Source organism: Pteropus medius, unplaced genomic scaffold (genome assembly GCF_902729225.1).
Source record: "Pteropus medius unplaced genomic scaffold, Ma_sr-lr_union100, whole genome shotgun sequence".
Lineage (NCBI taxonomy): Eukaryota > Metazoa > Chordata > Mammalia > Chiroptera > Pteropodidae > Pteropus > Pteropus medius.
The window spans coordinates 3,618,363-3,620,863 of record NW_024348533.1 but is presented as its reverse complement, the minus strand read 5'-3'; positions in this window follow the sequence as shown (position 1 = coordinate 3,620,863).

The following is a 2,501-nucleotide window of genomic DNA, read 5'->3' as shown; positions in this document are numbered from 1 at the left end:
CTACTGTGAGTCATGTTTTCTGTTGTTTGTGGCTAAAAATAAGCCAACCCTGCCTCTGTCCCCCTGTCAAGTTCTCTAACATGTACATGTTTGCTCTGGACTGCAGGTAATATTCACACGCCCACTCTGTGCCACATTCTGTTTTGGCCACTGGGACACAACAGAGACCAAAGGAGCAGAAACCTTTGCCCCCTTGAATCTTACAGTCTAATGGGGAAATCAGGTAAATAGGTAAAATAACATGCTATGTTAGTGTTTGTATTCGTTTCTTAGAACTGCCATAGCAACCACAGACTGAATGGCTTAAACAACAGAAATGTATCATCTCCCAGTTCTGGAGGCCGGAAATCCGAAAGCAAGGTGTCAGGTCCTTGCTCCCTCCAATGGCTCTATCGAGGAAGCTTTCCTTGCCTCGTCCTAAGTTCTGGTGATTCTCGGCAATGCTTGGCGTTCCTTGGCTTGTAGACACATCACTCCAGTCTCTGGCTTCATCATTGCATGACATGTTTACGTCGTTTCCTGTCTCCAAATTTCCCGTTTATAAGGACACCAGTCATATTGGATTAGCCACCCTGCGTGACCTCATCATAATAGGGTCAGACCTACATAGACCCTTTTTCCAAATAAAGTCATATCCTGAGGTGCTTTTTTGGTGAACACAATTAAACATGATACTGGTTAAAGAGAAAAAGATAGATGATAAGAATCGGGTGGAGATGGAGAAAGACGTGTGACTTGGCCAACAACTCAACGGAAAATGAGATGAAAATTCATTGAGACATTCACTTAAAATTTGCTCATTTTTCCACGTGTAATATTTCAATATGTGTTCGCTTTAACACATGTATTTCAAAAAGGCAGCTTTATCTTAAGAATCTCACGATTGGTATTTGGCATTTCTTGATTTCTATCAACAATATTGACAATGCATACGTGAGCTGAAATAGTCTTTTTCCATGGCTTTATCGTGATTCATTTTGATTTTCAATTTCAGTTCCATCATGGACTTGAGGCTAATTAATTCAGCAACTCTTTAAATGCCTACTCTGAAGTAGGCAGTAGATAAGGGATCCATAGTTATAGTTCTGGCCTTCACAGATGCAAAGTATGGCCGAGGAGAGAAGACGGTATGATTCAGGGTCCAGTTTGGAAAACACATCCTACCAAGTTTCAAACAGTGGGGGTTTAATACAGGGTGTTGGCTACTGGGGTGTGGGGAGGAGGAATGAGCAAAAGGAGGCCCTAAGATTCCCCAGAAATTCAGTGTAGGAAGCAGACACCTCCCAGAGGGAACTAAAGAGATGATGTTACCAGAACCCTGGGGCTTGGCACTTTGGGTATCCTGGGTCTGTGCTCTAACCTCTGAGACACTAGGACCTGGTGGGAGCCTGGATTTCCCAGGGAGGCACAGCCCAGGGGTTGTGGAGTGGAACATGGTACAGCTGTGCTTCCGCTGACTGACAGGGCAAGGTCTCTGTCGCTGCCAGTGCTGAAGAGGCTGGAGCCAGCTGGCTGCTGCTGATGGCCTTTGAAAAAGGAAGTCATTCCCTTCTGACCACTTCCAGTCTCCACCTAGTACAGCCCTCCACCCCGTGGCAGGACCCACTGGAGGCTGGTGGGCTAAGGAGCCTGGGAAACAGTTCCGAGTTCCAGAAAACAGTTTAGAAAGAGGGGCTTGCTGCTGAGAGATGAGGGTGAGTAACCCGTAGGCAGCAGGCGGCTGGGCACGTGGCCAAGCACCCTCAACTGGCCACCGTGCAGATGGCATTCGCAGGGAGAGAAACCAACTGTGCATGCATTGGGGTGGGTTATACAGCTGAACCCGGTCCCAGCTTATCAAAGTGGAACTAGTGATCAGAGGAGATTCTATTACGTAGAAGCAGGGAAAGACATTAAGTGCATAAACTGGTCAATTTCAGGTAAACCTTACAAGTCAGTGAGAGGGAGTCAGATCTGTAGGGAGAGCGTGTTACGAGGGGACCAGGCAAACACTGGACTGCCTGGCATGAAGCCATGTGGTATTGATGACAGATGCATAACAACCTGGGTGCCGTGACACAGCCTCATCGTCTCAGCCGACCCGCTCCTCAGGCTCCACTGCTCAGCTGAAAACTCCAGATACCTGGAATCCAGAACCAGGATTCTGTCAGGAGCGTGTAGGAGCCTGCCCTCACCATCGTCCTGGGAGGGGCAGAAGGGAAACCAACAGGTATTATGTTGGATTTTGGCTCCAAAATTGCTATTCTTTAAAATATGCAGTTATTTGCTCTCCTGGTCTCTCTGCTTTCCGATTTGTGTCTGGCATCTTTCGCTTTTTTTTTTTTTCAGCGGTACATTCCCTTTAGAAACTTAGATCGTTCTGCATTCTCTACCTGAGACTAGGTTTCGGTTGCTCTTATACTTGGGTTTTGTGTTGCCAGCCAGAAGTTCGATGTCATCTTCTGATTCTTGTTGCTTTCTGATAAGTTTTTTTTCTTTCTGGAATATTTTAGGAGAAGTTA